Raw genomic sequence first — 18,650 nt, 5'->3', positions numbered from 1 at the left:
AGAAAAAGGAATACAGTATTATGTTTGGTGTTATGTTTGCCTTAGCGTCTTCAAAGTCCTAAAAGAGAAGATTCTTTTAGAGGGCTGTGATAGAAATTACTAGGACAAAAATGAATTTATCTCCCTTTCCGATTCTTAAAAGAAACTTACACTCCTAAAACTAGGTTAATTATTCACATTACAAAAGACGTCTTTATTTTATGAACAAGCTTACTAAAGATTTCCTTTACAATAAATGTCATAACAAAGTAGTTGCTTAACTGCTCTTCTCCAATCTAAACAACTCGATTCTTTTAGGCTTTGGTCATACGAGCTTGTTTCCATCTACTTGACTATTTTGGTTGTTTTATCCAGAGCACCAATCATTTATCATCATACACTGTAACTGTGATAACCAGCACAGAGCACAATATTCTCAAAATCAATCAAGACAAAGGAAACTTATGAAAAGGAACACATCTTGGAGCTTGAAGTCATTCTCTCAAGATACCTCACCAGTTCCAGAAAATGCGAAGATATGATGGGAAATATAAGAGTCCCCGCTTTTCACAAGGACACACAAGACAAAATATCTTAGCAAGGCACATCATGACATTGTAATTATTAGCCATAAACATTTTTAGTACCTTAAATGCATATAGCCTTTGTCAAAAATGGTTTAAAGCCAAAGACGCTATAAATTCTGTAACACACACACCCTTTGGACATTTGCCAATGGACATTTGCAATGTCATTGGTGCCTACCAAGGACACAGAAACCCTAATTCTCTAAGCATATCAATAGCATTATTGAGTATTATATTTACAACAAGGGAGAAAAATAACCAAGAGAATAAATTGGGGTTTTTTAGGTCATAAACTGCAGGTCTATGTAGGGTTACCTAGTTATAAGTTATAAAGTATATTCATGTATTCAATCCGCAAATAATGATTTATTGCCTTTTATGTGTCCACTTTTCTTATCCAAGAAATGAGAATAATAATACCATCTACCTCATAGGGTTATTGTGATGATTAGACTTTAAATATTTATAAATATAAATATATGTCATTAACACAGCCTGATATGTAGGAAGTACTGGATAAATATCAGCTACTACTATTATAATGGAGCCAAGTAGAAAGATTTGGGATATGTTTTGGAGGATTGAGCCAACAGAATTTGCTGATAGAATGAATGAAAAAGTGAAGGAAAGAGAAACCAAAGACAACTCCAAAATCTTTGGCTTGTGCAACTGGGATGATGACATAAGGAAAATGCAGAGAGAAATGGGTTTGAGTAAAGAAATAAAGAGCTCTAACAGGGTCATTTAGGTTTGGTCTGAGATGCCTGTAAGACATGCATGCAGAAATGTCAGGGGAGCACTTAGGTATACAGGTTTTCAGCCTCACTACCCAAAGCAAGATCTGGAGACCAGCAACATCAGCATTGCTGGGAGCCTATTGGAAATGCGAAGTCTCTGGCCCCACTCCAGACAAATAAGACTGGAATCTACATTTGAACAGGATCCCCAGGTGATCAGTGTGCACAGTAAAGTTCCAGAAGCAATGAATTAGAGTTCTGGGGAGATAGGGACTTTGGATTCATCAGCACATAAATGAAGTCTAAAGCCAAGGCCCAAAAAAGCTCACCAGAGAGTGTATAAGGAAGACAAAGTGGCGCAAGGCAAAGCTCTCTCACACTTAGAGGTCTGGTGGAGGAAAAGGAACTGCACAGAAGAAAAGGAGGAATAGCCAGTGAGGCAAGGGAAAACCAGGAAAGGGTAGTATTCCAGGCCAGATAATCCAAATGTTTCAAGAAGTGGTCAACTGTGTTGAATGCTGCTGACATGTCAAGTAAGATAAGAACAGAAAAGAGGCTATTAGATTTGGCAATATGGAGGTCATCTTCAATGACCTTGACAAGAATAGCCTCAGTGCCATAAGAGGACAAGTATAAACAGTGGGGAACAGGAAGAGATATGGAGCAAAAGCAACTTTTTCAAGGAGAACATAAAGGGAGAAATGGGAGGAGGGAGGAGGGAAGAAAGAGCCTGATGATGCAGAAAAGAGAAAGGCCAATTGCTATGGTGGTGTTTTTGAGATGGCGAGAGGGAAAAAGTCCCAGAGCCCAGAAGGAAAGATGGCCTCTGATAGAAGCAGGGGCCACTCAACCCATAGCAGCATGTCAGGGATGTGTGTCGGGGGCTGGGGGGTGAGAAGATGGGGGAGCTCCGGGCTCACTGTTTGTTTCTCAATGAAGTTGGAGGCACCTAGAAAGGTGGTTGGGGTGGAGAGGAAAGGAAATTTAGAGAAAAGAAGAGTGAATTCGTCATTCTGGAAAGTAGGAAAGTAAATGCCTTAGAATTGCCAGGTAGCACAGGATGCTTTTTTGAGATTTTCAGCCATGCATTTGAAAAACCCTACGCTCTCCCACAAAATGCTTCATTCTTCCAACATGTCCTCATATTCTAATGCATAGAGGCATAAATCACAAGAAAGTGCATCTTCCCCATCAATTCTCATTATTCCTATAAGCATTTTATTACATTAAAGGTCACCGTCAGCAGAACAAGGCTAGACAAGGGAGTCATCATAGAGCCACAGCAAGATGATGACACAAAAGGACAGAAGCCTTCTGTCCCCTCCATGAGATTTATGGCTGAAGGGTGAGGCAGGAATTAATGACATGAAAACACAAGATGCCTCAAGGGAGGGAGTTCTTACAATTCACAAGAACTGCTAGGAGATCCCTCCTGAGACAAGTGCTTTGGTAAACAACACCAAGTACTGTTAATTGCCTTTAATTGAGTTTTGAACAAGCCCAAAGTCAATAATCCCTCCCTGGTTACCTTCCTTCCTGCTTGGAAACCAATCGAATTGAACAATCACACAATTCTTCGCAGCACTTCCAAATTCAGCTACATAAAGCCCACTTCTGTGATCCACAAACCAAGAAGCTAAAGTGTGGCTCTCCCCCAGCACATTGTTGCCCCACAGCCCTCTCTTCTACACCCCAGGTACTTAGGGCCTGGGTGCACATCTCCTCGAGCCCTATAGTCACCTCCAACTATTTCCACTCCTTCAAAAACCCCATCACCTTGGAAGCACAGTCTTCCAACTTGACTTCCTGTCACTCCTCCTTGTGACTGACTCTCCTCTACTGCTCTCCCAGCCACTCCCCTCATTCTCCAAGGACTCCAGCTCCTGGCTAACCATCTTCCCCTCCACCACTCTCCTTACTCATTCCTGTTGATGTTGACATCTACACAGTGATCCACCCGACACCCACCATCACATCTTCATGGCCTCCAATGCCACTTATCTCTCCTTCCACCCCAGCCTCAGTCACCCTCTCCCATGGTCATACCCTAGATCTTGCCGCCACCAAGATCACAACCTTCAACGTGTGGATGTCAACATCCTGCTCTTTGACCATCCCCTTACAGCTCACCTACTCTGGCACCCCACCTCCTAGCAATTCTCCAACATCTCTGATACCTGCTAATCACTTTTTAATTATCTACCTCCAAACTCTACTTTTCCCATATCTTCTAGTGTAGCTTAAATTAAACCATCCAGCTGTGTAAGTAACCATTCCCCTGCAAAACACCTCTAACTCCTCTGCCCTCTCACCCACCACTGTTACTGCCTCACAGAGCCCCACCCTTAGTTAAACCCTATGTGACCTTGCCCCTGCCTGCATCTGAGCCATTGACCCTTGCACAAAACTCTGCGGACTGGACTCACTTCAAATTACCCTCTACACCTTTCAAATTTCTTAACATTGCCAAGCAACCTGCCCTTCCCTCAAAGTACAGACCCTTCAACAGGATTATTTCCCACCTTCTCATCTCAAATCTCCCTGACTCCCTCTTCACTCCACTCTCAGCCAAGAATGTGGCCTCAAATGGCATAATGAAAATACCTGCAGTCAGCCAGCACTAGCTCATCCTCTGATCCAGTCTCACGAACCCACCTGAAACAGCTCACTGCTACCTCCCAAAAGAGCCTCTCTGACCACTCTGGCAAAAGCAGCCTCCTCCCTCATGTTAAAATGAGTTTACCTTCTGCATAATAGGTATCAATGCTTGACACTGTTTGTTTTTATGCTTAGTGTCTGTCTCTACTCACTACAGTGTAAACTCCTGGCTCGTGGCATCCCCAGCACTGCACAGTAACCACACATAGAAGGTGTTCAGTAAACACTTGTTGACTGACTGATGAACTGGGTTGAACCACACACTTACCTACCACTGTGACCAACTACACATCATCTAGTACACCTCCAGCAAATGTAAATGCACATTTTCTTAAACATTTTTTATTTAGCCCTCCCTCCCTCTCCTCATAAAAATGAACAGTGGGGCTGCTATCCAGGTCAAATTTATCTATTTTAAAAAATGTTTATAGCCAGGCGCGGTGGCTGATGCCTGTAATCGGCCTTGGGAGGCCGAGGCGGGCGGATCACAAGGTCAGGAGTTCGAGACCAGCCTAGCCAGCCTCATCTCTACCAAAGATACAAAAAATTAGCTGGGCATGGTGGCACGTGCCTGTAATCTCAGCTACTCAGGAGGCTGAGGCAGGAGAATCGCTTGAACCCACAACTACAGGTTCCAACTGTAACTTTACAACTTGTAACTTCAACAGTTAAGATACACAGCAGGATTCCAAAAACTGTCTTCATGATCATCGCTAAGACTGAAAAATGAGGCAATACTCTCCAAAGAGATGAAAACATAATGGCAATTGAAATGTTGTATGCATTGTAACTCCATATTTACTGCTGAACAAGAGCCTTGGCACCCACAAATCCCTCCTTCTCACCCAGGTGAAAAAAAGCCAGCAGCACCTTCCTCTGTGAGGATCTACTCTGTTAGTTCACTTAGTTACTTCCTTACTTTCCAGGTCTAAGTCAAGTATATACTGGCGACCCTGACCAGTAACCTTCCACAGCACTTGGAAAATAACTGGCACCCAGGTTCCTAAGGAAAGTTTACATCTTCTCTTAGTCCTCATTTTTATCCTAATCCCTTTCAAACTATTAGCCAAACTGTTCTTTCTAATGCCACTTCTAGTTTTCTGAGTCTCTTGAGGAGAAATAACTGAACTTGTTAGAATGGTTTGTAAACTAAAAGTCAATCATCTTTTAGTAGGGAGGAAGCATGTTTTCATCTGTCTGGACCGTTCTAGATGGGAGAAGATACTGGAATTGAGTGGATAAGGACTGCAGCTACTTGAAGGCATTTTTGTAACAAAGAAAAGCAAAGTTCACCAGACTTTGAATATAAATTGTGGCCATACTAATAAGGAAAGAAAAATATATTACCCCACAAGGACAAAGTAAATCAGGTCATAACCAGAGGACAGATTTCAACAAATTTCTGGAAGACAAAAAGCTAGTGGGGGACTGGTGATTAAGGTTTGAGGATGAAAGAAACCACACCCTAGATTTCAGGCAGAGGTAACTAAGGCAGGGAGGCAGCCAAGTTGTCTAGCAGAGCCCCAAAGACGTCCTGGACTCTGAGATGGCAAGTACTGTGGAGGGCAGGAAAAAAAAAGAGAAAAAGAGGCTGGGCTGGGCATGGTGGCTCATGCCTGTAATCCCAGCACTTTGGGAGGCCAAGGTGGGTGGATCACCTGAGGTCAGGAGTTCGAGACCAGCCTGGCCAACATGGTGAAACTCTGTCTCTACTAAAAATACAAAAATTAGCTGGGCATGGTGGCACATGCCTGTAACCCCAGCTACTTGGGAGACTGAGGTAGGAGAATTGCTTGAACCTGGGAGGTGGAGGTTGCAGTGAGCCGAGATTGCACTGTTGCACTCTAGCCTGGGCAACAAGAGTGAAACTCTGTCTCAGAAAAAAAAAAAAAAAGAAAGAAAGAAAGAGAAAAGAAAAGAGGCTGAACACGGGGTAAACTGCAGGTCTCCACAAAGAGCAGCAGATCCTGCCCATCCCTTCTCCTCCCCCAACATACAGCGGTCCCCAGCCAGTCACTCAGTTATCTCTTTATCTCAAAATAGCATGCATAAACTGTTCTTGCTGGATTTATTAGCTTCAATCACTAGATGGGTCTTCTTAGAGAAACTGCACACACTGCAGGAGAGAGCTAGAGCCATACTATGATGGTATTGGTGCCCCCAGAGTAAAGCCCATCTCAGGGGGTCACTTACGGGGCCCCAGATAACAATTCATGTGAACTCCTCCCTGGATTGAGACACTGGAGTCCTAAGAAAGATGAAATCCTAGGCCGGGCGCGGTGGCTCACGCCTGTAATCCCAGCTCTCAGGGAGGCAGAGGCGGGAGGATAGCTTGAGCCCAGGAGTTCTAGACCTGCCTGGGTAATATAGCGAGACCCCGTTCTCCACAAAAAGGAAAAAAAAAAAAAAAAAAAAAGACAAAAAAAAAAAAAAAAAAAGAAAGATGAAATCCTAGCACGCTACTTATTATGCAGTAAACAATATCAACCCAGTCAGACACTGAACACTTTTAAGAGTTTTCAGCTGTTTTAATTACCTTATTGACAAATCATAGAAACCAACCATGGCTAGGGAACAGAATATTTTATCAACTTTGATAGTACAAAAGTAAATGTACAGCTAGAGAAGGAGGGAGCGGGCAAGGAGATGTGGTGGTAATAGCCTTATTTATGGTGTAGAGAGTCAGGTGACACGATCAACAGTGAATGGAATGGGAAATCTGGTTGTAATGAATGTATTGTCTGGAGCTGCCGGATGTCTAGAAGAGAGGTGAGGAAATGGAGGTGTGGTGCAAGTAAGCTTCAACCTTGAGTTGTTTTTTTTTTTTTCTGTGACAGAGTTTAGCTCTTGTTACCCAGGCTGGAGTGCAACGGCACGATCTTGGCTCACTGCAAACTCTACTTCCCAGGTTCAAGTGATTCTCTTGCCTCAGCCTCCCAAGCAGCTGGGGTTACAGGCATGCCCCACCACACCTGGCTAATTTTGTACTTTTAGTAGAGACAGGGTTTCACCGTGTTGGTCAGGCTGATCTTGAATTCCTGACCTCAAGTGATCCACCTGCCACAGCCTCCCAAAGTGCTGGGATTACAGGCATAAGCCACCGCGCCTGGCCGATTCAACCTTAATTTTTATGGCAGAAAGTCACTAGACAACGATCACAGTTGATACATTCAGAAACAGCAGTACATGCATATTATTTTGAGATACAGAGATATCTACAGCAGAACAAAAAAACACAGCTAAAATTGGTTTGCCTGTGGATAAGGGATTTGGGGCGGGATTTGGGCAGGGATTGTTGCCTTTTATTAGAAGGCCTTCAGTCCTATTTGATTCATTAAGTATGAACAAGTGTTGCCTTAAAAACTAAAAGTTTGGGGACAGGAGAAGAATAAAGAAAAATAGTGGTATATTTTATGAAATAAGAGAGAGGAAGTCTCACACACAGTATGGTAGGAAAGAGTGTGGAACGGTTAAGCTGGATACTGCATAACTATGGTAACAGATGTAGCTAATTTAAGACACAAATGAGGGTGTTGGAAAGATCTAAGAGAAATATGGTGTTAAGAGGGAAGGAGAATAAATTCTAAAAAAAGGGATGCTGAGATAATCAGTATGGATGCTATGCCATCTGACATGAGGAAAGGAGGAAAGAACCGAATCCGCCCTCACTTTTCCTGTCTTTTCACAGTAGATTTTTCAAAGTAAACCCCTAGATATTCTTATGGGGACTCCATGCCGAGTAAAGAAAGCAAACAAGATAAAATTCATACTCAATAAAATAACACAGGCAGAAAATCACGTCCATTGTTAAATGAAATTGTGTTTCATAAAGCCTCCATGCATTTCAAAGTTTAATAACTTCATTTGTTCTTTGAGAAAAACAATTTAAAAATAATATTCAAATGCCCTTGTATTGATTTTCCCTTCAATAAAATGATTCACAATCAAGCACAAACATTTAACAACCCTTTCAAAATTCCACAGAAAATTACCAAAGGAATGTAAAAATAGGAACAAATCTCCATCACTTTTGGTTACCAGGGAGGCTGCCATCCACGCGGCAGGAACTGTGAGGGATTGACATCTTTATAACATTGGTTCTTCCCATCCGGGAACATGACATTCTATTTCTTGAGTAAATATTGGTAATGCATATTTTCTGTGGAAATAGTCCATTTCATCAAGATTTTCACAGATGTTGGGATGCAATAATGCACAGTGTTCTTGAGATTTCACATCTTTTCTCCATGCTGTTCCATATGTCATTTCTAGCTTTGTGAATGTTTTTTGCCTTTTCATCTTAATTAGGCTTTCTGGAAGTTTGTCTATTTTATTGGCTTTCTAAAAGAACTAACTGGCTAGATAAAAGGTGGGGAGAGGGCATATAAGGAGGTAGAAAGAGTTGCTTTTGGAAGGGTTGGGAGGGTGGGAAAGCATGTTCAGAAAGATGGAGTGGTTCAGCCTACCTAGGGGGTAGAGCATAAAGGAAGAAGAAGAAAAGCAGTTGAGGCAGGTAAGGAGTTTGGGCTTTATCCAGAAGGTAGAGAAATGATGAGATTAGATTTTTGTTTTAAAGAGATCATCTATGCAACACAGTGAGACCTCATCTCTACTAGATATAAAAAAAAATTAGCCAGGCATGTTGGCATACACTGTAGTCCCAGCTGCTTGGGAAGTTGAGATGGGAGGATTGCTTGAGCCCAGGAGGTCAAGGCTGCAGTGAGCCGTGACTGCACCGCTGCACTCCAGCCTGAGCAACAGAGCAAGACCCTGTCTCAAAAAAAAAAAAAAAAAAAAAAAAAGATAAACTATGGATGGAGGAAGACTGCACTGGAAGCAGGGAAGAAGGTGGGGGGACTCTAAAGTAATCCAGGGTTTCAGCCAGGAGCAGTGTGTTCATATGAAACAGAAACCCAAGCAAAGTAGCCCAGGCAGAATGGAAGACAACATCGACATGGAAACCAAAGTCTAGCCTGGACTCATGGAAACTACTAGAATTGTAATCAATTCAGGGAGCCATGGGGATGGGGTGAAGGATGTCAAATGGTCCTTAGAGCTGCTACTGATAGAAGCCACAGGGATTTACTACTTGGCCTAGTAAGTTTTTTGAAGCCACTTCAAGACAGGAAAAAAGGCACAGATAAACATTCCTGATATTAAATGGAGCACAGAAATTTGTTTTCAGGTACCTAGATCCTAAGCTCTCTGGCCTCCAGATTCTGCCCTGGAAGCTTGCAGGATGAGGCCCTATACATTACGGGTATTTACTGCTGGGTGGAGTAGCATTTATTTACGTAATTTTGTATCTTCATTTTTAGCTGCATCTGGTGAAGTGATCAGAATCAACCTTGATTGAAGCTGGATATATTATATCCCCACTTTACTGGGAGCTCCCTCAGCACATGTCTGAGGAACTGAGGGTGCTATGGTTTGGATATTTGATCCTTCCAAAGCTCATGTTGAAGGAGGGGGTGCCTCTTGGGAGGTGTTTGGGTCACGGTGGTGGATCCCTCATGAATGGCTTGGAGCCATTCTTGCAGTAGTGAGTGAGATCTCACTCTTTTCATTCCCATGACAGCTGGTTGTTAAGAAGAGCCTGGCATCTCCCTCCCCTCTCTCTTGCTTCCTCTCTTGCCATGTGATCTCTGCACACACCAGCTCCCCTTTGCTTTCTGTCAGGAGTGGAAGCAGCCTGAGGCTTCCACAAGCTGCCCAGTCTTCCAGCCAGTAGAATCATGAGCCAAGTAAACCTTTTCTCTATAAATTACCTAGCCTTGGATATGCCTTCATAGCAACACAGGCAGACTAAGATGGGGGTCTGCCACTCAAGGTGCTGATAGATTTCCCAGGGCCCTTGGATTTATATCCCTCATCCCCACCCCACTAACCATACCACAGCCCACCTAGCCCTGTTGCATTAAGCCTGGGGATACTAGCACTCAGCTGAGAGGACATCACTGCTTCTTCCCAGGAAAGCCCCTTGATGCTCATGGGCTGCTTGATATTGGCTGGCACCATCTGTACTCTAACTTTTACAGAGTCCTTAAAGAATCTAGGCCCAGTGTTTGTTCTCTTCTCTAAAACTCAAATCGATGTTTTCCTTACTATATTTGTCTTTGTTCATTTTGAAGAATAGGAAGGCAAATATTTAGGCCAATGGTGCCATCTTGAAACCTACATATGTGTGTTTATAACCCTGTACCTGCAACTCGGACCTTGGGTCCCAGCCCTGACACATGCATACATCTGCCTCTCTACTGGCCATCCCCACCTCAAACTCATCTTGTCTAAAACTGACCACTGTCTTGCACAAACCACTTCCTTCTTGGCTGTGCTGGATTCCCCAATAATCAGACAAAGTGAGTCTTAGAGCACCAAGCAAAGCAGGGCTCCAAATACTCTTGGAATAAATTTGATCTATATTTTTTGAAGCATCAAAGTAGTCACATGGAGATGTTATAACAATGAATAAGATACAAATGGTACAATTCTAATTTTTTAAAGTTTCTGAGAAACAAGTCTGATGTACTTTGTTTGAGGATACAAATTTAGATTATAAAATTATAAAAAGAAAGCAAGAAAATGGTCACCATAAAAGGAAGGTGAGTGGTTACCTCCAGGGGGAAGCAGGGTGTGGTCCGAGGGTACACTGGGCTCCGGGAGCTGGCTGTGTCCTGCCTCTCGACCTGCATGGTGGTCACACGGGCATTCACTTTATATTTTGCTAAACTGCACATTTGTTTCATGTCGTTTCTTATATCTGTTATGTTTTATATATTTTAAGGTTTTTTAAAATAAAGTAGTCACTACAAGGGAAAGAAACAAAACTTCCGTGGGCTTTCATACAGTTATTTTGATAAAGTTGGCAACAAACTTATCTTCCATCATACAAAATGCCAGAAGACAAAAGAAGAATATTTGGAGTTTTTAGGTAAAAAGATTATGATGAAGAAGTGTATGCCCCAAAAGGATGATGTTACCGTGAGAGGGCAACATAAAGAAGTTAGAGGGCAAGCAAGAACTACTGGAACATACTACCTTTCCTGAAAAAGATTCCAGCTAATCAAGGAATAAGTGAAAATGAAGATTGAGCATAGGAAATGGACTGAGTGTTGTAACCTATATAACTCTCAGTCTAGATAGCAGCTGTTAGTATGGTTAGGAAACATAATATAAATGTCAAAAATAATTCTGGAAAGCAAAAGCATGCACTGCTTTTTTTTTTTTTAAGAAAATAATCTGGATCTAAAAGCCAAATTTTTTTTTTTGAAACGAAGTCTCTCGCTCTGTCGCCCAAGCTGGATGGAGTGCAGTGGCGCAATTCTGGCTCACTGCAAGCTCCGCCTCCTGGGTTCTTGCCATACACCTGCCTCAGCCTCAGACGAGTAGCTGGGACTACAGGCACCCGCCTCCACGCCCGGCTAATTTTTTGTATTTTTAGTAGAGACGGGGTTTCACCGCGTTAGCCAAGATTATCTCGATCTCCTGACCTTGTGATCCACCCATCTCAGCCTCCCAAAGTGCTGGGATTACAGGCGTAAGCCACCGCACCTGGCAAGCCAAAATGTTTTTAAGGCAAAAAGTTAGTGGCAATAGATGGGCAACAAAAAAGAAATTAAAGCTGGGCATGGTGGCTTACACCTGTAATCCCAGTACTCTGGGAGGCCTAGGCGGGTGGATCACCTGAGATCAGGAGTTTGAGACCAGCCTGGCCAACGTGGTGAAACCTGGTCGCTACTAAAAATACAAAATTAGCCGGGCATGGTCTGGTGCCTGTAATCCCAGCTACTTGGGAGTCTGAGGCATGAGAATCACTTGAACCCAGGAGACAGAGGTTGCAGTGAGATAAGATCGTACCACTGAACTCCAGCCTGGGTGACAGAAAAAAAGAAGGAAGGAATTAAAGTATACTAAATCTCTCATTATTTATGAAAGAACAAATAGACACAACTATATTTTTTAATGTTAATGAAGACAAGTAGAAAAAATGGGCAGACAATTTCCCTTTTATCTAAAGAACAAGGGACTCTTACACTACATTTAAGTTAAGAAACGGGATGGGAAAATAGCTTGGAATTTTTTTAATGTAAAACAAAATTTTAGAAGATCTGTGACTGTATCACATACAATAAATGTAAATTTAGTCACAATTGGATTAAAATCCAATTATGATGCTTAAAATAGACAAAAATCAAAATGACATAAAAGAAGAAAGCTTAAGAAGAAAGAGAATGAGCATCACGCCAGGGAAATGAAAACAGAAAGAAGGCAGGACCAGATTTCTTATCACACAGTAAAATTTAAGACAAAAATGAAAATACAATGAGACAAAGAAGGTCTGGAAATACGGAAGATTCACCCCACAATGGAGAGTCAAGGGTCACAACGTCTGTGTCACAGAGGATAACCAGTCATCCCCATTTGCCTGGCACTGTCCTAGCTTCAGCATTGAAAATCCCTCATCCCAGAAAACCCATCAGTCCTAGGCAATCAGGGCCCTAAGTAATACAGCATCAAATGTAACTATGTAAAAACACATAAAATATACACGAATACATATCTATAGCATATAATTACATAATTATATATCAAATAAATATATAAATATAACTGTATATAATATATATGGATTTAAAGGTGTAGGGATATGCTAAAGGACATAGCAAAAGGAAAACGGTCAAAAATATCATTTTCTTTTTTTTTTTTTTTTTTTTTTGGAGATGGAGTTTCACTCTTGTTGCCCAGGCTGGAGCGCAGTGCCGTGATCTCGGCTCACTGCAACCTCCACCTCCTGGGTTCAAGCAATTCTCCTGCCTCAGCCTCTAAGTAGCTGGGATTACAGGCGCCCGCCACCACACCCAGCTAATTTTTGTATTTTTAGTAGAAACGGGGTTTCACAATGTTGGCCAGGCTGGTCTGGAACTCCTGACCTCAGGTGATCCACCCTGCCTCGGCCTCCCAAAGTGCTGGGATTATAGGCGTAAGCCACCGCACCCAGCCAAAAATATCATTTGAGACTAACATCTTTTGTATTCTTTGACAGATTACTTAGGTACAAAGAAAAGTTTAAAATAAATTTGAATAATATAATCAATAAATTTGTTTAAATCTATACAACTGAAGTTTAGCCTCCACAGAGGATATACTTTCGCTTCATCTCTTTCAGTAACATTGGCAAAGCTTTCCTATGTAGTTTATCTTGGAAGACAGACCAGGATGAAATCTTTACTAGAAGCTTGCCATTCCATGAGTGCTCTTCGAGTTTGGAAGATTTAGTGGTGGTTGTCATTGAAGACAGGCAGTTTTTTGTATTACTGCTTTAAAATTCTTTTAGGCTAAAACTGTAGCAGCCAAGGTATATGGAGTCAAATATTGTGGCTGCAATCTCTTCTAAAGATTCAAATTCTATTCCAAGAATCTATGTGTGTCCCTGTACATAGTTCAAAATGCTTAAACTATATAAAAATCCCTTTTGGAGGAAAAAATTTCTCATAGACCTCGTGGTTGACCTAAGTCACTTTTATTAAAATGTAACTTAAATATGTATACTCATAAATACCAGTTCTAAGCACCTATGCTTTACAGCTTTATATTATTAAAATGCCAAAACAATATATAAACACAACCATCAACTTTAAAATATCAAATTAATAAAATTAATTTATTGCAATAGGTAAGTCTTTCACATGTAACAACTCATTCTTATAATATCGCCATGCAATCAATGCCATATATTTATTCCTATATTATCATAAGAAACTGAGCAGCAGAGAGGTTGAGTAACTTGCCTAAAGTCTCACAGCTAGTAAGTAGAAAAATAATTTTTGAAGTCAGACAGTCTGCTATCACTCAACCATCAGAACAAATTACCCGTCTCATTTTCTTTTCTTTCTTTCTTTTTTTTTTTTGAGATGGAGTCTCGCTCTGTTGCCCAGGCTGGAGTGCAATGGCGTGATCTCGGCTCACTGCAACCTCTGCCTCCAGGGTTCAAGTGATTCTCCTGCCTCAGCCTCCTGAGTAGCTGAGATTACAGTTGCCCACCACCATGCCCACCTAATTTTTGTATTTTTAGTAGAGACGGGGTTTCACTATGTTGGTCAGCCTGGTCTCGAACTCCTGACCTCAGGTGATCCACCTGCCTCAGCCTCCCAAAGTGCTGGAATTACAGGCGTGAGCCACAGTGCCCGGCCCCGTCTCATTTTCTTAGATGTAAGGTACCTATTGGAGAGTTACTAAATATGCATTAAATGAAGATCTAATTCAAATATTGTTAAAATCCACAACAGCTACTTTTCTGTTGTGTTTTTACTACATCTGCTGCTAATAAATTGCTGCACACTTGATCCACACACAGGTAGAACTGGCATGAGATCTTCAATCCCTGCCAATAGAGCAGTGGTCGCCAGGAGCTGTTCTTTTGGAGTTGGCAAGCTGTGTGTGCCCTGTGTAGACTCACTCTCTCCACTATTCAAACTCCCCTTCCCTTCCCATGGGCTGTGGCTGGAGCCATCAGTCCTGTCCATGGCTCAAATGGAAAGATACAAAGGCAAACACAGACTCCAGCATCGGTTTCAGCCTTGCCATCAAGATGATCCAGAACACGTTTTTATTGCTAATTATTTATGATTAGCACTGGAATATGCCAGGCATGGTGGCTCCTGCCTGTAGTCACAGCTACTCAGGAGGGAGAGGTGGGAGAACCACTTGAGCCCAGGAGGTCCAGGCTGCAGTGAACTATGATCATGCCACTGCATTCCAGCCTGGGCAACAGAGCAAGATCCCTACTCAAACAGTCTGGGTGACAGAGCGAGACTCTGCAAAAACAAAGATTATCACTGGAATAAAACCACTAATGTCAGAGAATACACAGAGCCTTCAAGATATCTTCAGAACCCCAGGGGGCTGAGAGACCTGTGGCCTGGTATCATTAGCTCACGCTGAGGGCCCCTGTAAAAAACAACCCTGTGAAATTTGTCCTTGTGTCTGACGAGGAGGTGATTGAAGGCATCATTTCAAACACTATGTCATATTAGGAAAAAGTTCCTTTCTGGTCTGGGAATCAAGAACTGTCGGCCAGGCAAAGTGGCTCACACCTGTAATCCCAGCACTCCGGTAGGCAGAAGCAGGTGGATCACTTGAGGCCAAGAGTTTGAGACCAGCCTGGCCAACATGGTGAAACCCTGTCTCTACTAAAAATACAAAAATTAGCCGGGTGTGGTGGCATGCTATTTGGGAGGCTGAGGCATGAGAATCACTCGAACCCAGGAGGTGGATGTTGCAGTGAGCTGAGATCATGCCACTGCACTCCAGCCTGGGCGACAGAGTGAGATTGTGTCTCAAAAAAATACAAAACGTAAAAAATAAAAAAATTATTGTTGTGTTTTTATGTTCTGGCCATATATTATTTTGTGTTTTGTGTTTTTCCCACACAGCTGTTATCACAATTTGTAATTATATATTCATCTGAGAGATTTCTTGACGAATGTCCATTTCTTACATTTGTCTTTAAGTGCCCATCAGGGCAGAGACCACGTCTCTCTGCTTTATCCCTTTGTTCCCAGTACGTCTCACAGCACCCGGCACGTAGTAAGTCCTCACTGAATGTTTGTTGAGTGAAGTGTGTGAATGAGTTTAACAAATGAATAAAACATATAAGCCATGGGTTCATCAATTTCTTTTTTCCTTATGCTGCAAGAAAGTTTAGAGCTGGATTTGTTTCCTGCCTGTAGCCATTGTAGAAGGTATCATGCTCATGTTTTTGTATAAGCCTCATGCTTAAGACCATTTTATGACTCCACCCTTAGTGTCCTTTTTTCTTTCCCAACTACTTCCAAGTTAGGCTGCCTTGCCATATTTACGAATCCCTGTAAACTATCTTAAATCCCTTGTGGAACAGGTGGTAATAAATAAATATATCTGCTAGTCTTTTTTGTATGTATTTAAAATCTTAACACTAAACCCGCTGCCAGCAAACACATTTGCTCATCTGTTAACCTTAAGAATAGCTGAGATCTGCTAATTCCAGCACTATACTAATATTTAAAACAAATTCAACCCAAGCCTAGAAACCACAGCATATCATGTCAGGCATTGTTGTACGTTGTGTATGTGACAAGCATGTTTCTAATAAGGCTACTTTCTTGTGGACAAGAAAGAACATAGGGCTTACTACAAAATTCTTATGGATTTTGGATCAAAGAATAATTCATCTTTAGTGGTTTTTCAAAATGTGTTGACATCATACTAATAATGAAAACTTTGCTTTTACTTGTGCCCTATGCACGGAGGAGTGGGGGAGGAGGGCTGGGCAAGATCCTGATCTATAGGAGAAAAGTCTCTACAAAGAAAAGTTTGATCACCTTACACAATTAAAGTAGAACATTATAAAGTAAAAATATTAAATGGCCTAAACCCCCCTTTTAAGTCTCTAACATATATTATTCATATGCTAATGGAGATATTATTTGCAAGTCTGAAACGTCATAGTTCTCGTCTTTGGTCAGATTCATTTAAAGCACTTAAAATGCTGACTTGCTATTTTTCTCTTAAAAAAACAGAACATAATTTTCTAATCCCATTAATGAGAACACCCCTCACTGAACAAGTTAAACATCTCAGGAATCCCAGCTAGACCCACAAACTAGAAGTGAAAGCAGTTGCTTGCACCCTATTCAATCCCTTTGCTTCCGCCAGGATGCCAGACCAACCACTCCTTTTGGGTTACTCAGAAAGCACGAAATGTGCATTTAGGAAACTGAGATTCGATTTCTATTATCGATAAAGCTCATGTGAGTCCGTTGAATCTTGGACGACAAACGGCAAGAGGGAAGAGTGGGTGTAAGGAAACAGATGGGTAATAACCGTGTGTCAGAGATAAATGACAGTTTTTTAAGGAATTTTATAGGGTGTGGGCTGGAGCTTGCTTTTTTATTTTCTATTTCTGTTTCCTATTCTCTATTTTTATTTTTGGGCAGGAGATGGAGATTAGGGGTGAGAAAAGGAAGGAAGAGAAAAGGCAAGACAATAGGCCAGACCCGAGAGCCTGATCTGCATCCTAAAGCAGTCTGCCCCTCCCTCCCTTCCCCCCAACACCAGGTAGGCTGTGGTGTGATTTCAAAACAAGCAGACGCCGACTCCCGCCTCTAGGACCGGGATGGCCTCCGCCCCGGCAACAGAAAGGGAGGGAAGGCAGGGAGAGGAGAGGGAAGATGGAAGAGGGGAACAGACTGGCAAGATCCCCTCGGGGACAGTGGGGGTTTTTTCCCTCCAAAGTGGTGGAGCCGCATAAAATCCAAACCCACGAGGCCCGCTCACGTGCTGGTTGCCCCGATCTCAATGTGGGCGGCTGCCGACGCCGCACCTGCTCGGCCCGCCAATGCGGCTGAGCGCCGCGCCGCCGGCGATCGCGAGGCCCCGGGGGACGCGCCCAGCCCCGCCAAGCCCGCCCCGCACGGCTCTCCCGGAGGGCGGCGGCCGAGCGAGAAGGAAAGAGAGGGGAGAGGAGGGGCGGCCCCGCCCGGCTAGGCGAGGCAAGGCTCGCCGCCGCTCCATTCGGACCCAAAAGAAAGCCCCACCTGTCAGGCGTTACGCTCCAGGCGAGGGTCCCACCATCCCCAAGCAGGGGCCAGTGCTTGCAGCCCCGATTTCCTAGGAGCCTCCGATGCTACATCATCACCAGAAACCTTTAGGCGCAAAACACACTGGCGCCGGCCAGGGCTGCAGCACCGACGCGCTCGGCAACAGAGCGCCCCACCTGGGCCGAGCGGCTCCCGCCCGGCCGAGGGATGCCAGGGTCTCCGCGCCAGGACACCAGCGACCCCAGGCAGCCCACCAAGCCCACTCCCCAGACCCTTACCTCCTGAGTGGCATCTTAGCTCTCTCCGGTCGGCCACTGCGGGTTGGTTTTGTTATTTTATGGGTTTGGGGGCGGGGGAGTTGCGCTTAAAAAATCCACCCAGCTAATTTGCAGAGCAGCGTTTTCTGCCCATGCTGCAGCCCGCGCTCGTCAGAGCTGCTGGGACATCACCCAGCAGTGCAGCGGCCCCGCGGCGGCGGGGATGACTGGCCACGGACGCCGCAGTTCCTTGACAAAAGGCTCGGGTTCCCGCTAGTTCCTCACAGCCCTGCCGTCAGAATTAAAGCCATTTCCCGCACGAGCCTGGGAGGAAATGAGAGCTCTCCCGGCCCTGCGCGCTGACAAAAGGCCGCTGCGCGGTGCCCACAGCGCCCCCTCCAGCGGGCCGAGCCGGCCGCCCGAGGGCCGCGGTGCTGCAGTGCCCCCGCCCGCAGCGCCCCCCACCGTCCCGCAGCGGCCCCGCCCCGCAGCGCCCCCCTCCGCCCGGCAGCGCCCCCTCGCCGCAGCGCCGCCGCAGACCCCCCTAGCCAGGCTTCCAGCCTCCTTCCACCCCGGCCCCACACCACTTACTGCCCGGGATGGCCAGAGCTCAGCAGGGGAGTCTGTTACTAGGGAGAAAATCTGAAACAGAGCTCCCTTGGGGGAATGTATCCTCCCTGGAAGGGAGAAAGCAAAAGTCTTACACTTGGAATATTTCTTTTCGTCTGGAAAGGACAACTAGCCTTCCGAAGATAATTCTGTTAGTGATTTTAATAGCAATTATTTGACTGAATTCCAAACCAAAATTCTCTCTGTCCTGATTCTCACTTCCTTTTCAACTAGGACAAAATTTTT

The 18,650-nt window shown here is 43.8% G+C and overlaps 1 protein-coding gene across 1 annotated transcript in view; it reads right to left on the bottom strand.

Moving 5' to 3' along the window:
• The window catches only part of ADD2 (adducin 2), a 111,720-nt gene extending 93,547 nt beyond the window's left edge, over nucleotides 1-18,173 (bottom strand). Inside the window, exon 1 of the mRNA XM_050754413.1 lies at nucleotides 17,817-18,173. The gene's annotated coding sequence lies outside the window, so the exon portion shown is untranslated. The remainder of the gene's footprint in view (nucleotides 1-17,816) is intronic.
• Nucleotides 18,174-18,650: the final 477 nt, after the last annotated feature.

This window comes from Macaca thibetana, chromosome 13, assembly GCF_024542745.1.
Source record: "Macaca thibetana thibetana isolate TM-01 chromosome 13, ASM2454274v1, whole genome shotgun sequence".
Classification (NCBI taxonomy): domain Eukaryota; kingdom Metazoa; phylum Chordata; class Mammalia; order Primates; family Cercopithecidae; genus Macaca; species Macaca thibetana.
The sequence above is the reverse complement of the archived record's forward strand: the minus strand, read 5'-3'. Positions and strand labels throughout refer to the sequence as shown.